This window comes from Salvelinus namaycush, chromosome 20 (genome assembly GCF_016432855.1).
Source record: "Salvelinus namaycush isolate Seneca chromosome 20, SaNama_1.0, whole genome shotgun sequence".
In the NCBI taxonomy this organism is placed as follows: domain Eukaryota; kingdom Metazoa; phylum Chordata; class Actinopteri; order Salmoniformes; family Salmonidae; genus Salvelinus; species Salvelinus namaycush.
In genome coordinates, this window is record NC_052326.1 from 13,396,990 (window position 1) to 13,418,847 (window position 21,858).

The 21,858-nt window shown below is 40.0% G+C and overlaps 1 protein-coding gene across 6 annotated transcripts in view; it reads left to right on the plus strand.

Moving 5' to 3' along the window:
* The first annotated feature begins 1,034 nt into the window (after positions 1 to 1,034).
* Positions 1,035 to 21,858, plus strand: part of LOC120065057 (forkhead box protein P1-B) — a 210,141-nt gene continuing 189,317 nt past the window's right edge. For 2 of the 6 annotated variants that reach the window (XM_039015729.1, XM_039015728.1), the window contains exon 1: positions 1,039 to 1,338. The gene's annotated coding sequence lies outside the window, so the exon portion shown is untranslated. Of the gene's footprint in view, positions 1,339 to 21,858 lie in introns of all 6 variants that reach the window. The other 4 variants (XM_039015725.1, XM_039015731.1, XM_039015733.1 and 1 more) reach the window with 3 other exon arrangements.

The following is a 21,858-nucleotide window of genomic DNA, read 5'->3' on the forward strand; positions in this document are numbered from 1 at the left end:
ACATTTGATTTTCGGCTTAATGTAGGCCTTTTCATTTTCAGCTGCAGAGAGCTGTACAGGTTGAAGGCATGTCTAAATGTTTCATAATTTACATATGATGGAGTAATTGTGTGACTGTTACAATTTACACATTTGATTATTAAAGTAATTATCACGTTCATTAATAGTCAAAGTGTTTACTGTTTTATCATAGGAGCAATACGATGGTACCGGCTTCAACTGCTGTCAGAGGGTGGCGCTCTATACCAAAGAAACAGACTTTTCAAGAAAACCCATCAGCCATGCTGTGCCTTTTAGATGCAGCCATGATAAATTTACTGTCGTTTGTAATGAAATGAACTGTGCTTTTCAGACCTTGATCAAGGACAAAGAGACTTAAAATATTTTCTCTTGAGGTTAAATTAATGTTGCTTTTCAACGAGTGTTAACTGGACTATTGGACCGACCTGTGATAATTATTTTCTGTAGAGGGCAAATGACAGACTTTTAATTACTGCCATAATGTCTTAACACCTTCAGTGACAGTAAAGAGGGCTGGAACAGGGAAAAGTCCGTTTTCATAGGCTTATACCAGTTATTTTGAGGAAGTAACTAATAATGCACTTTATAAGATAGGTGAAGACGTCTGCCACTACAACATAGTTTCCAACAAAGTTGAGGCCGAGACATAGGATACTTGTACGTTTGCTTGCATTCATTAAAGTTTGTCCCTCTGTCGAACTTTCACCCCTCGATCTCCCTCCTTTCATTGGACAAAGTGCAGAAAAAAGAAAAGAAAGCTTTTTCTGCTTCAATTGTAATGATAGTTTACAACTAGACATTTTTACTTTATGACAATCCGCTTGTGTCGACCCTTTCAGCTAAAGCTAATGCATAATCTCCCAGCAAAATTGCATTATTGGACTTGGTTTCTGTGTAACTGGCAACGAATGTGACTTCAGTTCTGTTCAAATTCTGTGAAGATCTGCAATGAATATTGTTTACCCAGCAGGTGGATATGACGTCACGGACTTGGAACATCAGAAAATAACAACATCCAAATCCGCGATTCCGTTTTCTTTAATAGCGCATTAAATTGTAATAACAGAAGGAGCTCGCTCTCGTATTTGAGACAGAAGGTGTTGTGAAACTCTAGATTATTCTCCCTGTAACGGCGCTCTCCGTGAATGCAGCAGAGATATCTTCTCGTAGTTAAAGTTAGTCCCCCCAAGCGGAGTAATATTGTTAGTATTTACAGTGTGGTTGTTGCATGCTTTCTTGGTACACAAGATCGCGTGTACAGTTCATTATCTCTAGCACAGAATTGTCTACTGCGTTCATCTACCATTGTCGATTCCGGTAAGTTGATCATATTATAATGTTCTCTCGTTACTCATTGCCTCTACTATATCAGCTCGCTCACATGGAGTTTGTCTTTGTTTGCCACTGTTTTTTTTGTATTGTTTCTATGGCGAAATAAACAAATAAACAACACAAATAATATTGCATGAGAGCTGAAATACTGCTCGATGTCTTGTTTTATCGCTGTAAGCAGCGTATACCTTTTGAAATGCTCAGTGATAGTATTCGAGGAAGAGATACCGCATCTTCTACTTTTCTAGAAGTTTGGTCGGTAGTTGTTGCTCTCTTATTTTCTCATGTTTGTGACCCCGGGTAAATGTTATTTTAACATTCTCAAGAGCATGTAAGAAGTGCAAGTTATAGTTTGTGAAACCATGCTCTTGGTAAACTAAGTGTTTACACTTTAACTCAACATGAGCTTTCTGAATGTAGAGAGGAAGTTTGAGTGCCGTGATTTCTTTGGACCAAAATCAGGGATAAGGGACTTTTCCCCACGTGCTACCTTCCACAAACTGCAGGACGGACCACACTCACTGTATAGCTGTGACTCTGACGATTCAAATCGCGTAATTTCATAGATTTTGACACATTATAATTTCTTATGGTTACAGTAGGAAGCACAATTTTTGATAGTTCAATTATGTACGTTGACATAACCTAATGTATATCACGATTTGATAGTTACTGTAACACTTGCATAGACAATACCACTCTCTTATAGTGTAATAACATAATTGTGGTATAGTGCACTGCAATGGTATTGAATACTCTTTTTATACTTTAAGCATATCCATATACAGGGGACATCTTTTGTCGACTTTTCTTATTTGCTACAATTACATCCCACTTTGAGTTGTTAGTGCTTAGCTGTTGGAGGATGAAAGTTTTACATAACTTTTTTGATTGGGTTGTAGTAGATTATATTTATATTTCTTTGCAGGAATATATTCCACGGTGAAAGTAGAACATTGAACTTTGATAAATGACATGTTTGTTATTGTAGTGGTGCTGTACAGCAAAGACCATATCAAACGGTAGTGTTCAAGTTTTTATAAGGTAATGCTAAGTGTGGAACTAACAGATTAATTAAAACATATTTTGGTTGCACTTGATAATGGCAAGTGTGTTCAGTTATTCCCTTTATTTTCTGTTCTATTATTTACATCTTGAACTATATTAAATCATCATTATTACAAATAAATTAACTACACACTGTAACTTGCACACAGGGTGTATATCATATTTTAATAATTTTGTATGTATATAGACCATGATTGTTTCCCTAAGATAGGATGGAACATAACAAGCACACAGCAGTTAGATATAAATTTTCCTCACAATAAGGGCCCAAACCAAACCAGCAGCTGGTGCGCTATTGGAGCTAAAACCATCAAAAAATTAAAGGCAACCGCAGCTTTAACATCTATCATTGGCAGAGCTCCCTCTTTCTTGCTCTTTGGATTAGTCATTGTCTGAGGGGAAAAAACACTTTTTGTAGGAGAAGTAAAGTAAACAGCCTTGAACAAGCGAACCTTGACAACCCAGATTAAGGAAAACATTGAAGATCAAACAATGCTGCTGCTGGGCTGTTGTCATGAGCTGCCTGAGAGAGAGCTGCAGACTATTTGAACAGGCACTGGGGTTTGTGTGCTCACTTATGCAGAAATGGACCTTCGCAAATGCTGACCCAGGTTTAAAAAGCACAGGGTGAACTTTCTTTGATACTTTCCAGCTCTGGTGTTTTATACAGCCAGTGTCCAGAGAGCCCCAGCCTTTCTTCTCCTGTACGACAGGAACACACTAACAGTGTCCTCTCAGAATGCTTTATGCCAGATACAACTACAGTGCTTTCCCTGCCCCCTATTGCAACTGAAAATATTCAGTCTGAAAAAAGTATTCAAATCAACACAGGGTAGTCATATGCAGTTTTATTACTTAGCCTCCTTGAATTCCTGTCCAATCTGTAATGTACTTCTGTGTTATTTTCAAAAGTCCTTATTTTCAGTTTGGCCTTTTTAGTGCATACACAGGCTTGTGTTTTGGGTCCTCTGTGTATAATGAGAATTGAGGCTAAATTGGTGAGAAAGTAATCAGTCACTCATGTATTCAGTCTGAGGAGGACTCCCATCCCAGAGTGGCCGGGCTTGCTCTTTCATCTGACTGCTCAGTATTTTGTGAACACACGCTGAAATACCCAGTGCTGGGTACGGAAGGCCTGTAAACTGACTGTGCCCTCGCTAGCAGCTCAATGATAAGAAAAGTTATTCTGGTGGGAATGAGCTTTCACACAACATAGAGTTTCCAGATTAGGGCTGGTGTTAGGGTATTAGTGTATTTGCCCTGTCATTATTGTTTTATACAGAGTTACTGTAATGTAAAGTGGTACCACTTTTGGATAACTTTCCCTGTGTATTTAAATATCATCACCTCACTGTCGGAACATTCACATCATGAGTTTGTCATGTGACTCACATATGTTTACATTAAAATTGGTCGTACATGGACAGGAAAGGATGAGGGAATTAATAGTAGGATTGTAAGCAGCACAAGTGTGACTAGTATACCTACAGTATTTATTAGTGTGCTATTGCGTTCTAATGGAATGGGTAACAAAGGAAAGCAGGACAATATTTGCAGCGTAAAGGTTAGTGTTGTCCCACTCCCTGTGGGGTGCCCAGGCAGCTGTTGTCTCTCTGCGCCGTGTCCCTGGCACACTGTGCTCTCCATGCCAGGCTGCCAGGCCATTGGTCAGGGAGTGGACGGCTTCAGGTGAGATCCGAGCAGCTCCTCTGTTTCCATGGAGACTGCACACGCTCAGGACGGCCATTAACTAATTCAACCATTAATTACTGTCTTCCTCTGTCATCTGTCCATAAAAAAGGGAGGGTGACATAATGTCACTGGCAACAGGGGGAAGAAAGGAAGTGTGCAATTTCTATCAATTAACTATACATAATGAATGAATTATTGTTGCATGATAAAAAGTTAGTACATTCTTTTTTGTTGTACAGTTTTCTAATGGACATTTGATTATTTTCACACCTTTTTTTCAGTGCAATGATTTTTTTGGGGAAATCATTAGCGCCTATTTTGTTACCAGTTGCCAGTTTTGTTTGTCTACACTTTAGTATTTATGTATATTTCATGTTATACTGTACATCATACAGGTTTTTCTGTTATTTTGTTTTGGTGGATGTCCACCTGAGACCTAATTACTTTAGTTTCACCTGCTTATCATCAATAATCCATTGAAAGGAGATCAAATCAGTTCACTTATATACTAGAATGGAAGAGTAATAATGAAAGGGCAGTAGACAATTGTGCCATTTCAATGTGTCTACGGCTGCAAACTACACTCTCTGTAGTACTGTTGGTTTGCATTGAGATGTGAAAACTTTGCATGTGTGTAGGAGTGTAGAGCGTAGTGACTATGCCTGAAAGTAATGTTTCACTCAATCTACTCATAAAGAAAGCAAATGCTTGTGCAAATCTAAACACCTCTCATATTCAAATATGTACATCTTCCATACATTTTTCTCACACATTCTTTTTTGCCATAGAGCTGACTAGTCAAACCTCAAGGGCATCTGAGATGTGAGATGTATTTTGGAGATTGAAAGGATTGCAGCAGTTTTTCCTTTTAAATAAACGGGTCACAATTGGCATGGTTCCAATCTCTTGTGGTGTGTGTGTGTGTATATATATATATATATATATATATATATATATATATATATATATATATATATATATATATATATATATATATATATATATATATATATATATATATATATATATATATATATATATATATATATATATATATATATATATATATATATATATATATATATAGAGAGTTCTGACCCCCCAGGTCAGAACTCAGGCCAGCATATCATCTTCCATGTCTGACCCATAGGCTGCAGAGCTGGGCTGATTGGATTAGGACTCCGATCTGAGGGGGGGGATCAGACCCATGGGTGGGTTTCTCCCTGATCCGGGGTTCCACGGGCAGGAGCCGCATGGGTAAAGGGAGGGATCCCACACAACACTGTTCCTAGTGGTGAGACTTTCTATGAATGTGACATTTGAAAACACCAAAGGATGCCTGCTATGATCCAGAATGTTGTGGAGTCTTGATCTAGATATTTCAGTAATTGTCTGTTTCACTATACTACTCACCTGTGTGTCTCACAAGCAGGTTGTAGTGGTCACATGTCGTGATATGCACATATAGCCGATGTCAAGTATTTCACATCACATATGCATGCAGTGGAATCACTGTATTGAGCAGCACCTTCTTGGCTGGGAATATGACTACAGACACTCCTACAGGTTGGCCAAAGTTTTCCTATGCCTGGTGTCCCTGTTGAGGGGTGGCCTTGGTCCCTTCTTTCTGCTCTCCTCAGTGACTCAATACTTATGGCCTTTGTCTCTGTGTTTTTCAAGGACGATATACAGTGCATTCGGAAAGTATTCAGACACCTTTCCACATTTTGTGGAAGCCACTCCTCAGTAAAATGCACATGACAGGCCGCTTGGAGTTTGCCAAAAGGCACCTAAAGGACTCTCAGACCATGAGAAACAAGATTCTCTGATCTGATGAAACCAAGATTGAACTCTGGCCTGAATGCCAAGTGTCACATAAGGAGGAAAGCAGGCACCATCCCTATGTAACCGATGTGAAATGGCTAGCTAGTTAGCGGGGTGCGCGCAACAGCGTTTCAATCGGTGACATCACTCGCTCTGAGACCTTGAAGTAGTTGTTCCTCTTGCTCTGCAAGGGCCGCAGCTTTTGTGGAGTGATGGGCAACGATGCTTCGAGGGTGGCTGTTGTCGATGTGTGCAGAGGGTCCCTGGTTCGAGCCCAGGTAGGGGTGAGGAGAGGGACGGAAGCTAAACTGTTACACCTACAGCTTGAGAGGATCTGTAGAGAATGGGAGTAACTCCTGAAATACAGGAGTGCCAAGCTTGTAGCCTCATACCCAAGAAGGCTGAAATCGCTGACAAAGGTGCTTCAACAAAGTACTGAGTAAAGGGTCTGAATACTTATGTAAATGTGATATTTCATAATTTTTTTATATAAATTTGCAAGCATTTAAAAAAAAATGTTTTGCTTTGTCATTATGGGGTATTGTGTGTGTATATTGGTGAGGGGAAAAAACGATTTTAATCCATTTTAGAATAAGGTTGTAACGTAACAAAATGTGGAAAAAGTCAAGGGGTCTGAATACTTTCCGAGTGCACTGTACTCCTATTATTACCTTGGTTACACAAGTACATTTTTTCCTGACATTTTTTTTAGAATACTGCACTATTTACTGAAATTCTGCATTTCTTAGCAGAATTTCCCCAGTAGAATATGTCCAGCATAGCTTAGAGTTACCCACGCTCCCTTTTGGGTGTTTCGCAGCAAACAGTTTTAGGCAGACATCAGAGGCCCAGCCATATGCTACAATCTGTGTTCAGCTTCCAGGCGAGACCTCTACACCTGTTTCTCTCAGCTGGCCTGTGTGTGTGTGTTTCTACATTTGTGTACGAGGTCTCTTGCCTTTTAAAGTAAAGATTCACCCAATTTGAATGTAATATTGTTTTTGTGCATCTCTGAGGAATGTTCTATCGAATCCCTGGGTCATTTCACGTTTTCATGTGTATCTGAGCTATTGCTTTTCAAGCAGGCAGAAATTAGGCAGTTCTGATGTAGCGTTGCGATAAAGCCACTCTCACTACACTGGAAGTTAATAGGAATCTGACTTTTAGATTGTGTAAATGTCTATCATACATGTCAGATTTCAATACAGGCGGTTGTCTTCTCTCAAATGAGCCATTGATCATATTCCTACCACGAGAAATGTGTAACTTAACAGAGGGTCTAACATATTTATCCTATTTGTTTGCCTCTTCAGTCCAGAGTACGTTGCATGGTCGATTGCGAATGTCAGACTCCACTCTGTGAGGCACGTATATCTGCAGTTTGAATATGGTGAGATTGTAGACTCCGAAATTGATAATTGATTGCAGTTTGTTTAGGAGATTTTCTAGCTAACTAGCTACTTCACATGCTGATATTTACTTTGGTATTATTGTGTTTAGCTACGTTTGCTAGCCAGCCAGCCCATTTTGTAGTTGACTTGAGCTGCAACAGATTTCCACAACGATTTTCACGTGTTGCTAACAACCTTATTATAATGACAAAATGAAACATTTGTTCACAAAAATATTGTCCTCACATGTTAGTATTATATAAGATTGTAAATTATAGGAATGAGTGGTTTTGGGTGGATTTTTCCTTTAAGGTCCAGGCACCACACCCTAATATGTTTGTTATTTTCCCCTTAATCATATCACAATCAATTTGTACCAGTTGAATGTGAACACAAATATAATACTTTCCCCCCACTGAAATATTGTATTAAATTATGCACATTTTGTGATATCATTAAATATGCTCATATTTGCATATCACGGTAGTCCATTTTGCTGGACACTGGATGAAGTGTGCCTAAATATTTTTCTTTCATTTTGTTAAAATACTCCATGACTGGATTTACACATAGCCGATTGTGGATTCATACTTTTTCATCTTTCCATCTGTAAAATACTAAAGAAAGGTAAGTAAAAAGCATTTTTGGCAGAACATTTTTAAGAACATGTCATCTAAAATACAAATTTGACAACATATAAACAATTCCCTATGTATAAATCTGGAGAATACGTCTAAGGATAATCACACACAGATTATCAGCTTCTGTGGCTGAGAAAAATGTGTTGCTGTGTGGGAAGAATTTGACTTTAGGGGAATGGCAGTTTAAAGACAAGGACACTGAATTTAGACTACCGAACACCAAACACCTATTTAGACCCAATCACCATCTTCAAAGTAAGTTACTACATATAGTTCAGTTTGTAACATTCTTTATGAAATGTTCTTTTAAATTATGTGTGATTCAATGTAGTAAACTTTGACATTATGGATGTATGTCAATTTAAAAGTGGTGGTTACAATTCATGACATTTTGATGATGGTAGTATGATAAACTAATGAAAATATAAATTTTCACAAACTGTTCAACTTTTTTATTTTGACCTTTTGAAAATACTAATATTAATGGACCAAAATACCCCCCCCCCCCCCCCCCCCCCCCCCAAAATGTAATTTTTGCCTCGTGTGCCTGACCTTAAGGTATTTGCCTATTGGACCACAGTCCTTCTCATCATACTGATGCTTCCACTAATCTGGGATCTGCCTGTGCAGTGTGCTGCTCGACAATGAGAATTAGCACCAAACACCGAAACATAAGCAGTAATGCCTCCTTTAGAACACCAGCAACACTAGTTTAAATCAGCTATAGTATTTCACAACATGTGCATTACGGCCAAGGGAGCAGAGCACTGCTAAGGGAGTCAGCCAGCCAGTCCCAGCCTTGGCGTCTTTGGTGTGTTCTCAGTTGGCAGCCCAACCCTGACAAGAAACATAACATGGCAGGGCCTGCTCTTCCATCATCAGTGCTGGGCGGAAAGTTGCTGTGCTTTGATCATGTTTTTGGGCGCATCGCTCCAGCTTAGCCCTGCCGCTCACGATGTGATAAGCCATCACAGTACTCAGATCTGAGCCGGCAGCACTGTGGGCTTGAGGAGAGACAGGGGAGAGCATTTGCAGACGTGGAGAGCAGCAATGCAAATTTTGTTGACAGGTTGTTAATGCACTCTTTCTCTCTGCCTTTGAATTAAACAATGTTGTTCCTTTCCTCTCTCTCTCTCTCCTTTCAAGAAAATGATCCGTTTCATTTGAACTACTACTTTGAGATGGAACAACACTATTCCCACATTTCCCTGTCCTATGTTCACGATTAAAACACCTTTTAATTAGAGGTGCATATTAATTACCTTATCGGAGCATGTTTTGAATGATTTAGCGAAATGATGCCAATTTAAATATTCTAAGTAAATTAAACTGATGTAACTTAACTTTGAAGTTGAATGTCCCCTTTTGCTCTAGTCTTCTTCTGTATTAGATGTTAGTACATACATGTTTTAGAACCCTGATTTTTAAAAAGGCTGCTCTTAATTGAGTGGTTGTTGCTTGTTTATTTGATATGTATTTACCAGCTGGGTGGTAATAGGGCAGCTGTAATTCTCAGAGATGTACTGCTCTCGTTCTCTAGGAGAGGATCAGCTACTTTGATGAGCACAGAACATAGATGAAAGTCTGAAAGTTACTGTTACAACTACTCTGCCTCATTTAAGGTACCAGTAGAAGACAGTAGAGCAGGATCATTATTTGTCCTACATCCGTGAGTGGTACAATGTACCTGGGTGGACTATTTGGGAAGTACTGTAAAAACGTAAATTGTCTCATTATTAGTCGTATATTTGACAATAGTCTGAGAGGGTAAGCTACATCATGGAAAGTGACAGGTGTTACACCAAAAGTGATTTGATTTGATTGACAGACAAGTCAACATCTAGGCTACTAGTTTGATTAAATGGTTCAAATAGAAGTTCTCCCTCCTTGAGAAGAGTTATCCAAAGAATAACTATATGGATGGTTTACAGCTCACTCTTCACTAGGCTTATTATAGTAGGCTGAAATATAAGCGTGGTGCTCAAGGCTGGTGATTGTGGAAGGCCTTGAGGATTTAGAGTCTCTCATGAGGACACAGTACCTTTGTAGATAATGGCTGTGTTAACCTAGATTCATGACTTCTATTTTCAGAGTCCCTTGAATATTGAGTTGAAGCATACGATATTGCATATTGAAAGGAAAGGCTTTACCTAAATGAAATCATACTGATGTGGTTTGTCCAAACACCATAGTAGATGAATAGATGCTGATGGTGACTTGCCTTACCTCAATGACTCAGATGACCTGAAAATGGGGGAATTACAGTGCCTAGTGAAAGTCTACACACCCTTAACAGTGTCTTCAAATTTTGCTGCCTTCACATTAAGTGAAAGAAAGTAAAAAGAAAAAGGAAAACTCAAAATTAATACACAATAAAACAATGAAATTGTCTTGATTATGTATGTCTTCACACCCCAGAGTTAAAACTTATTGGAAGCACCTTTGGCAGCCATTACAGCTGTGAATACAGCTTTTGAATACAATTCTACTTTGCACAACTCTCTTAGAGTATGTCCATTATTTTTGTCAAAATTACAGACGCACAAATATCATACGCTCCCAAAAATGCTAACCATTGTAATGGTGAGAAGTTAGCATGTCTTTGGGGGATGATATTTGTGCAAATGCAGCCAACATGTTTGTAGAGTCACAAGCTTAATGTAATCATTGCGTGCTAGGAATATGGGACCATATACTAAACTTTTGACTACTCTAGCCCTTTCCTGCAGTCAAATGACCTAGTGGCCTCATTGGTGGAATGTTATAAAAAAAATAAACTTTTTTTTTTTTTGTATATAATCTGGTGTTTCGATGACAAATTGTGTTGTTATATTTCAGTCGTATCTGATGTATATAAAGTGTAATATTGGGATGCAAACTCAAAATTCAATACATTTAAACTCTATATCTGACATGGTACAGGTGTCTTCTTTTTTTGAGCTCATAACCATGTGTGTGAGGTGTATACTTCTGTTTCAAAGTAGATTTGTATAAGACTACCAAGAATCACTGTGTGGCCCTGATGTAGCCCACTGCAGTAAAAGATTAATAGACATATGTGAATTTGCCCCAATACTTTTGGTCCACTAAAATCGGGGAACTATGTAAACAAAAGTGCTATAGTTTCTAAATGGTTCACCCGATATGGATAAAAAATGTATCAGTTCAAATCCAAAGTGCTGGAGTACAGAGCCAAAACAACAAAACACTGTCCCAATACTTTTGGAGCTTACTGTATGTTTCCCTAACAGTTGTGCAAGGTTGGTAGAATCTTATTCAAAATTATCCACAGCTGTAATGGCTGCCAAAGGTGCTTACACCAAGTATTATCTCAGGGGTGTGAAAACATATGCAATCAATAGATTCTCATTTTGTATTTCTTAGTCATTTAGATTTTTTTTTGTATTGCCTTCACTTTGAAAATGAGGAGTAGGTTGTGTAGATCAATAGGAACAAAATCTTATTTAATTCCTTTTTAGATTACATTTTAGGGTAGCAAAATGTGAACACTGTGCAAGGGGTGTGTTGAAATTGAGGAGGCACTATGGATCTGTCTCCGTCAGTATGTTAGTCACACACAATATTTCAGACACCACTGGCTCAATTTTGAAGGAACTTGGGTGAATGATGCATCTTACCATAGAGTTCCGGCATTTACAAAATTACATTGATTGCCCCTAGGGGGCGCTACAGTAATCAACTGAAATGTGTTTGTCACGTGATATCTCAGACACCAAACTTTGAACAAGCATATCTCCTGTCCCGTTTGAGCTACAGTCGTGACATTTTTGTACACTGAGTGTACAAAACAATAAGAGCACCTTAACCTTTTCACGTGTGAGTTCCAAATATCTCTCACGGTCGCCCCAGCGTGTGTTTTTTTGTTTATGTGGCTGATGTCAGAATGCACTCACTGTTCCAAAGTGTGATTGTTACGCAACAGGACAGTTAACCTGCACTCCCCTCAAAACAAGGCATGCTGCCCTGCAAATGATCTATAGGCTCTTTCAACTTGTCAATTTCAAATGATTGTATAACAAGTTTTATTTTCTAACAGCAGTTTGAATTGAGGTGTGTTCCGCCTCCTCATTAATTCACATAGCAGTAGCCCATTTCACTGTTGCAGACAATTTACGTTTGAGGCTTTACTGAGCCGTCTACAACGAGAGCCCAAGCACTTCCCTAGTGTTTCCCCAGATCAAGAATGCAGACATTTGCACATCTCCGTTCAGAACAGAACCTGCGCAAACTTTTTCCTGCTGGCACATTTTCCGGCTGACGCCCGCATTGCCTTCATTTTTGTTTTCCTTAAGCTAATTAAATCTTTGGACATGTGTGCGTTCCTATCAAAGTAAGTGCCTTATTACGTTATCATTATAGTTTCTGTATATTGTCGTTTCTACTGTATGTATGGAGCATAATGTATTTACTGTTTTATTCACGTTTTTGGATGGTTGTACTGATTACGATGAGTTAATGCTAAGCAACACTACTTGGCTTAGTATTGGGACACCTATTCATCGAACATCTCATTCGAAAATCATGGGCATTAATATGGAGTTGGTCCCCCTTTGCTGCTATACCAGCTTCCGCTCTTCTGGGAAGGCTTTCCACTAGATGTTGGAACATTGCTGCTGGGACTTGCTTCCATTCAGCCACAAGATAATTAGAGAGGGCGGGCACTGATGTTAGGAGACTAGGCCTGGCTTGCAGTCAGCGTTCCAATTCATCCTAAAAGTTTTCGATGGGGTTGAGGTCAGGGATCTGTGCAGGCCAGTCAAGTTCTTCCACACCGATCTCCACAAACCATTTCTGTATAGACCTTGCTTTGTGTTCGTGGGCATTGTCATGCTGAAACAGGAAAGGGCCTTCCTCAAACTGTTGCCACAATTTGGAATCAAAGCCTCAATCGTCTAGAATGTCCTTGTATACTGTAGCATTAAGATTTCCCTTCACTGTAAGTAAGGGTCCAAGCCCGAACCATGAAAATCAGCCCCAGACCATTATTCCTCCTCCAAACTTTACAGATGGAACTATGCAGATTCATCCGTCGGACGTTCAGATGGTGAATCGCGATTCATCACTCCAGAGAAAGTGTTTCCACTGCTCCAGAGTCCAATGGTGGCGAGCTTTACACTACTCCCGCCAATGCTTGGTGATCTTAGGCTTTTGTGCAGCTCCCGACAAACAGTTATTGTGCTGATGTTGCTTCCAGAGGCAGTTTGGAACTTGGTAGTGAGTGTTGCAACTGAGGACAGACGATTTTTTACGCGCTACAAGCTTCAGCACTCGCCGGTCCTGTTCTGTGAGCTCGTCTGGCTAACCACTTCGTGGCTGAGCCTTTGTTGCTCCTAGACGTTTCCACGTCACAATAACAGCATTTGCAGTTGACCAGGGCAGAAATGTCACCACCTGACTTGTTGGAAGGTGGCATCCTATCACGCTGCCACGTTGAAAGTCACAGAGCTCTTCAGTACGGGCTATTCTACTGCCAATGTTTGTCTAAGGAGATTACATGGCTGTGTGCTCAATTTTATACACCTGTCAGGAACGGCTCTGGCTGAAATAGCCAAATCCACTAATTTGAGGTGTCCACATACCTTTGGCCATGTAGTGTAAATGGCAGCTATGTGTGGCGCCATGTTTGTTGACATCATACAATGCATTCTAGTTGTCATGTAAACGTCTGTCAGACCAAAGATGTTATAGAAATATGAGGTGAAGGGATGGTTTACTCGACTGACTTAGATTGTAACTATCGTTTCTCAGGGTTGCCAGCACAGACCCCCCTTTCCAGGGGTTTGCCCCCCATTTATTGATAAATCCCCCATCATAGTAATATTTCCTGCGTCATATCTCCCCACGATACCTTCCCCCATTTCTATCCCACATGAACTTGAAATCCCCCTCAAATGAAATGAACCCAACAAACCCCCCTAAAATGGTTTCACCCAAATTGGGCCACCCTGTTTAGCTTTCGTGCTACTGTTAGGCTATGCATTAGGCTTGTATTTGGGGTGATGATTTGTGAGGTGATAACATTTTATTTGCTTTGTGACTTGTCAAAAACTGTAAACGACTTGTCAAGACATGTGCTCCTGTTCTTGTATACACTGTAACAAGTACATCGAAGACTTGTAATATGCTGAGAAGTGGCCAAATTTTTCGGGCTTTGGGCGCAGCCGTCTTTGACTTTGTTTATTTGCGTCTTATAGTGAATGGAATTCTGGGATTAGGGAGTTTTCGCTTGTCAAACATAAACAAACATGACTGCCATCAAAGAATTTAGCTGCTGTTAGGTTAGCTGATACGCATCTCTTTTCTAAACAATATTGCATTTTTCGCTTGTGCTCACCAGAGATGTGGTACATTGTAAACAAGTTTAGCTGTTAGGTTGCTAGCTTATGTTTAGTTTTTTTGTCAGTGCAACAAGTTATATAGACTGGTTTATGGAGTGAGTTTGGCTGTGGATGTGTTCTGTGTGATGCTTGGATGATGTTTGCATTTATCTTTTACAATAAAAGGTGAAATTGAGGAATAAAGTTGTGAAGACTTATTTCCCATCAGTACAAAAACATTGTTTAGATGCATGTTAACATCAGAAGCCTCATCCCTAAGTTTGCTTTATTCACTGCTTTAGCATACTCCACCAACCCTGATATCCTAGCCGTGTCTGAATCCTGGCTTAGGAAGGCCACCAAAAATTCTGAAATTTCCATCCCCAATTACAAAACTTTCCGTCAAGATAGAACTGCTAAAAGGGGTGGAGTTAGCCTGCAGAGTTCTGTCATACTATCCAGGTCTATGCCCAAACAGTTCGAGCTTCTACTTTTAAAAATCCATCTCTTCAGAAATAAGTCCCTCACTGTTGCCGCTTGTTATAGACCCCCCTCGGCCCCCAGTTGTGCCCTGGACACCATATTTGAATTGATCGCCCCCCATCTATTGTCAGAGTTCTTACTGTTAGGTGACCTACACTGGGATATGCTTAACACCTCCGCCGCCATTGTTGCAACCCCTATTACTAGTCTGTTCAACCTCTTTCGTATTGTCTGAGATTCTTAAAGATTGGAAAGCGGCCACGGCCATCCCCCTCTTCAAAGGGGGAGACACTCTAGACCCAAACTGTTACAGACCTATATCCATCCTGCCCTTCCTTTCTAAAGTCTTCGAAAGCCAAGTGAACAAACAGATCACCAACCATTTCGAATCCCACTGTACCTTCTCCTCTATGCAATCCGGTTTCCGAGCTGGTCACAGGTGCACCTCAGCCACGCTCAAGGTCCTAAACGATATCATAACTGCCGTCGATAAAAGACAGTACTGTGTAGCCGTCTTCATCGCCCTGGCCAAGGCTTTCGACTCTGTCAATCACTGCATTCTTATCGGCAGACTCAACAGCCTTGGTTTATCTAATGACTGCCTCGCCTGGTTCACTAACTACTTCTGAGATAGAGTTCAGTGTGTCAAATCGGAGGGCCTGTTGTCCGGACCTCTGGCAGTCTCTATGGGGGTGCCAAAGGGTTCAATTCTCGGGCCGACTCTTTTCTCTGTATATATCAATGTTGTTGCTCTTGCTGGTGGTGATTCTTTGATCCATCTCTACACAGACGATACCATTCTGTATACATCTGGCCCTTCTTTGGACACTGTGTTAACACACCTCCAAACGAGCTTCAATGCATACAACACTCCTTCCGTGGCCTCCAACTGCTCTTAAATGCTAGTAAAACGAAATGCATGCTCTTCAACCGATCGCTGCCCGCACCCGCCCGTCCGACTAGCATCACTAATCTGGACGGTTCTGATTTAGAATATGTGGACAACTGTAAATATCTAGGTGTCTGGCTAGACTGTGAACTCTCCTTCCAGACTCATATCAAGCATCTCCAATCCAAAATGTAATCTAGAATCGGCTTCCTATTTAGCAACAAAGTCTCTCACTCATGCTTCCAAACATACCCTCGTAAAACTGACTATCCTACCGATCCTTGACTTCGGCGATGTCATTTACGAACTAGCCTTCAACACTCTACTCAACAAATTGGATGCATTCTATCACAGTGCCATCTGTTTTGTCACCAAAGCCCCATATACTACCCACCACTGCGACCTGTATGCTCTCGTTGGCTGGTCCTCGCTACATATTTGTCGCCAAACCCACTGGCTCCAGGTCATCTATAAGTCTTTGCTAGGTTAAGCTCCGCCTTATCTCAGCTCACTGGTCACCGGCAGGTATATTTCACTGGTCATCCCCAAAGCCAACACCTCATTTCGGCGCCTTTCCTTCCAGTTCTCTGCTGCCAATGAGTGGAACGAATTGCAAAAATCACTGAAGTTGGTGACATATCTCCCTCACCAACTTTAAGCATCAGCTGTCAGAGCAGCTTACCGATCACTGCAGCTGTGCACAGCCCATCTGTAAATAGCCCATCCAACCAACTACCTATCTCATCCCATATTTGTTTTTGTTTTTCTGCTCTTTTGCAAACCAGTGTTTCTACTTGCACATCCTCATCTGCACATATCACTCCAGTGTAAATTGCTAAATTGTAATTACTTTGCCACTATGGCCTATTTATTGCCTTGCCTCCTTACTTCATTTGCACACACTGTATACAGATTTTTCTATTGTGTTATTGACTGAACGTTTGTTTATCCCATGTGTAACTCTGTGTTGTTGTTTTGTCGCACTGCTTTGCTTTATCTTGGCCAGGTTAACTAGGCAAGTCAGGTTAACTAAATAAAGGTTAACTAGGAAAGTCAGTTATGAACAAATTCTTATTTACAATGATGGCCTACCCCGGCCAGGTAAGCCAGTTAAGAACAAGTTCTCATTTACAACTGCCATCATTGTAAATAAGAATGTGTTCTTAACTGACTTGCCTAGTTAACCTTTATTTCAGTAAAAATAAAAGTTGGCTGGATGTCCTTTGGGTGGTGGACCATTCTAGATAAACACGTGAAACTGTTGAGCATTAAAAAAATAGCAGCGTTGCAGTTCTTGACACAATCTTGTGCGCCTGGATCCTACTAACATACCCCGTTCAAAGGCACTTAAATGTTTTGTCCTGCCCATTCACCCTCTGAATGGCACACATACACAATCCATGTCTCAATTGTCTCAAGGCTTAAAAATCCAACCTGTCTCCTGCCCTTCATCTACACTGATTTGAAGTGGATTTAACAAGTGACATCAATAAGGGATCATAGCTTTAACCTGGATTCACCTAGTCAGTCTGTATCATGGAACTTGCAGGTGTTCATAATGCTTTGTACACTGTGTTTATGCATATCCTCATGAGAAACACATTTTCTATAAGCTGCATCATTTGTGGGGGACGACATGTTTACTGTTGCCTTGTTCTTTCCATGCCTCTCTTTCTCTCGCTCTGCTTCTCTTTTTCTTTATCTCACACACATGTACACACACACACACACACACACACACACACACACACACACACACACACACACACACACACACACACACACACACACACACACACACAGCCTCAACCTTGTTTGTGTGAGAGCTGCTGTTGTTTGATAGCCCAGTCTCCCAGTAGATCCTCTGACATTGTTGTTGTTTGTCTGTGTTGGTTGGAGCGTGTGACTTGTATTTGCCCAGGCTCCTTGGAGGGAGTTTGTTTTTGTTCTCAGTGTGGTAAGCAGGGCGGGGCTCCATTCCCCAACCACTCAGTGAGAGATGCTTATTTTCTCAGGTGCTTTTTTTTGTTTATCAGTTTGGTCAATAGACTTACTAAATTATGTGTTGGAGGGGATATTTAGCTGACTTGTTTGTTTTGGTCCTTGGATGGAGAGCGGATGAATCCCACCTTATGGACGTTACATTTGCACGCAAAATCACAACTTTTTAATGTTTCACAGAATGGACAAACAAAATAGAAATGAAGCTTTTGATGTGTGTCTATAGTACCTCTTGGAGGGAGTGTATACTCAAAAAGCGGACTTCTAAATATGGGCATGTTCGAGAAATAAAGAAAATAAGAAGCGTTATGAATGTTACATGAAATGGACAAGCTTTTTGGGAAGACTAAACATATTAGCAAAAGTCTGTGGGCAAAATAGGTATAGCCATTTCGAAGGAAAGGCTTGGTTAAACACAAAAAATATGATTTTGAATAGATTGAATTTTCCATTCTTACTTTAAAGAGCAACAACAAACATTATGGATGTTACAGAATCTGAAATAGACATTCTAATCTTAACGTGTTCTTGATCAAAATCGATTTGGAATGTCAGCAGAAAGCATAATACTTTAGGATTACACAAATATAGGTAGCCTGAATAGTATACCTGGCCAGGCACCACACCATAATAGGTACATTCTTTAAATATATATATATATATATATATATATATATATATATATATATATATATATATATATATATGATGCACCGATATGACATTTTTGGCTGATATCTAATATTTTCCTTGTCCAAAAAAACAATATCGATTTATTTAAAAATTTAGCGTCCTTTTAAGCATTCTAGTACAGTTAAATAGTTAACACACACACATGGACCCAGCGGTCTAAGGCACTGCATCTCAGTGCAAGAGGCGTCACTACAGTCCCTGGTTCGAATCCAGGCTGTATCACACCCGGCCGTGATTTGGAGTCCAATAGGGCGGCGCACAATTGGCCCAGCGTCGTCAGGGTTTGGCCGGGGTAGGCTGTCATTGTAAATAAGATTTTGTTCTTAACTGACCAAAAAGTTATTTTGTTGGCATTTACATATGTCCCCATTACCAGTAAACGCAATCAGAACCTATTTCTTTCACTTACTTGCTGTGCTCTTTCATTGTTCATTGGTCAGTCGTTTCATTCTCAACCAGGATTTCTATGGAATGCCTTTTGGGTCTATTTGATCTTTTAAATAAGCTTGTTGACCAATCAGGACCTGAATATGACTGCACATCACATAATAATTTAACACGTTCATTAATTTTTTACGTAGTTATTACACATTGATTACACTATCACTCGTATTTCATATGTCACAACGATTCATTGATACGTATGCTATGATGCTGGTAAAGTTGTCTCGCGCACCTACAGTGCTGGTCATAAAAAAAAGCTAGCTAGCTCATGGATGCAAACAATGTTCTTCCCCAAAAACATAGCAAAACAACATAATCTGTTTCAGTAGCTATAGTTAGCTAGCTAACTATATAGCCAGGTGTCATCATCTAAAATAACCCTAATTTATAAGACAGTTCTTAGTTGATTAATTGTGGTCGGACCCATCTATGTGAAGCTTGCCACAATAAGGATTAGCCACAATAGTGGACTTTGCGGTTAGCCTTCAAAATAAAAGTATGTCATTGACAGTGATGCAAATGAATACAAATAGTAGAATTATGCCATAATTTAATAGATCATGCTAAACGAGTTTGAAATTAGGGCTGGGCGATATGGCAAATAAATTATCACAATATCTATATATTCTTTCATTTGATAATGATAATTATCACAATATTCATCATATAATGTTTAAAAGGTGCATATCTGCTTCAGACTCAAGAATGTCTAATGCCTGAACAAACCACTAGGCAGGTAGCCTAGAGCATTGGGCCAGTAACCGAAAGGTTGCTAGATCAAATCCCCGAGCTGACAAGGAAAAAATCAGTCATTCTGCCCCTGAACAAGGCAGTTAACCCACTGTTCCCCGATAGGCCATCATTGTAAATAAGAATTTCTTAACTAGTTGCCTAGTTAAATAAAGGCTACATTTTTTAAAATTGTGAGCTACACATAAAATTATACTTTAAGGAAAATTGTTCCATGTTTGCGGCCAGGGAGCACGTACCTGGGGTCAATTACATTGATAAGCCTCTTGAAACCTTCCTTTTCGATTGTGCTAATTGGTAGCATGTCCTTAGCAATGCAATGCATAATAGCATTTGTGATGTCTTTGTCTTTTCGGTGTTTGCTTGTAGGGCATAAACGCTGTCAGTGTTGACTGCTTCGGGCAAACATCCCTAGATTGGCTGGTGCTTGAGGAGCGTTTATCAATACCGTGGCGCAAACTCAAACTTCCTGCATGTTCCAAAGAGTGATTTTGCTTCAGATGTTGGAAAAGGGTTTGTAGTATTACCAGACTTCGTAGCCACCCGTCTACAGCACAATTTGCACCGAACATTGCTCTGCTCTTTGTTGGACTTCAAAAAGCCAAACCACTTCCAAATTACTGAAACAGTTGAACCCTTTTTACCAATAATGTCTTCGTTGGAAGCTGCTCCTTCTCCATGGCTATCACTGCCACTGTTTTCGCCTACATCACTCATTTTTCGTGGTTAGTAGTGGCTACTTCATCACTCGAGGTGCTAAGTGGTTTTTAGTGGGCGTATACCTCTCCACGTGCATATTGTCACTTCTCCGCACGTTCCTGCTGCGTCAGAGGTGAAATGGTCTGCTGTACCTAATTATTCTATGTTGACATTATCGAAAATTATTCTAAACGTTTTTATATCGTTATTGAGGGAAGTAATTACCTCGATAATTATTGATATTGAATTTATCGCCCAGCCCTAGTTGGAATGTTATATAAAATCAACAAAAGACAATAATTTGTTCATTTGACCAAAATCTGTTGAAATCACACTGGATGTATTATACTTTAGAATTGCATTGGGGGATACTTACTTCACTGTACAGCCTTACCTATGGATTGTGTATCAATGACATGGGATATCCGTCTACTCAGTGACACCCAGAGAACATTAGCATCGTAGCTCTTATTGCAGGACTCTGAAACAACTGTGAATTGAGCCACATTTATTGTCAACCTATGTGTATTGAACACTATTCCCGAGGAAAAAAAATACTGCGTGGATGTTTTGGAGTCTGATAACTCTGATGAGGACGTTGGGAAAAAATATTGTGTATTTAATAGACTGCTACCCCATTTAATTGATCCCCAATTCTTAGGTAAAGCTGTACAGTGCGATATGAATGTCAATACACACAATATGCTGACTGGGGAGGTGATTTCACACAGTCACAGTCCCGCGATAAGAGCTACAACGCTAATATTTGTGTAAACTCTTCACAGTTGTGTTCTGCGGGTGTCACCAAGTAGACTGATACCCCATTTCATTGCTTCATATTCCAACCTTGTTTAACATTATCTAGTCTAAATATGGCATGATTCCACCAATTGTAGCCTTCTGCATCACTTTTAAAGAGGTAGTTTTATTTTGAAGGCAAATCGCAAATTCCACTATTGTGCCTAATCCTTATTGTGGATAGCTTCACAACACATAACCCGGTCAGGTCGAGCCTCACTAGCCAGATGAAGCTAGCTTGCTGCTTATAACGTTAGATTTGGGCAACAGGGTTAAGTAGCTGGCTAGCTATTTATTTTCATGAACTGAAGTTCAATTTCAATAGGTGAACAACAAGTGGCTACCTAGCTAATACTTACAAGGATTCCTAAATCATTGCGAAGAATTGTGAAAATGACTGCAGTTTCTACTGTCATTGTTTTCAGGCTGGTTGTATTGGTGGTATCTGGGTACCAAGCTAAAGCTAGCTAGCTACCCCAGAAGTTGTGTTCGAACAAATAATGCTTTATTACCAACGCGGGATTGTAAACACATTGTTCTTGGCCGTGCTACTGATAGCAGTATTGGCGCTTGGCTTGCACGTGCAAATCCAGAACACACAACATTCTATAATAGAACTGTGTTATTTGACGTGTCAAATGAAAAACGTATTTAACGCGTCAAATAGTGTTCTTGTCATAGTGTTGTTTGACGTGTATCTTGTTTGACACGCAAAGACCCAAACGGCATTCCATAGTATGTCGTGAAGCTGATAGCAGTGACGTTATTACTGTGTAACTCCGGTAGTGCAACAT